We start from the raw sequence: 310 nt of genomic DNA, 5'->3' as shown, positions 1-310 counted from the left end.
ATCATCAACATTCATTATGTCATCATCACTGTTCATCATGTCATCATCACAATTCCTTATGTCATGTATTCAGATCCACTGTCTTTTAGATTAATCCATATACACATAAATGTTCTTTGATATTCATGCATTTACAAATGAATTGTCTTTGATATTAATGCATACACACATCAACTATCTTTTTGAATATTGCACATAAACTTCAACTTTATATCAGAAATATGTATATATACAGTACATCAACTTCATTTGAGCCGTTGCCGTCTCTGAATATTTGACCCCGACGTGATTTGAATAAGTAACCTTCTGA

Source organism: Etheostoma cragini, unplaced genomic scaffold, assembly GCF_013103735.1.
Source record: "Etheostoma cragini isolate CJK2018 unplaced genomic scaffold, CSU_Ecrag_1.0 ScbMSFa_682, whole genome shotgun sequence".
Lineage (NCBI taxonomy): Eukaryota > Metazoa > Chordata > Actinopteri > Perciformes > Percidae > Etheostoma > Etheostoma cragini.
This window is presented reverse-complemented; position numbering follows the sequence as displayed.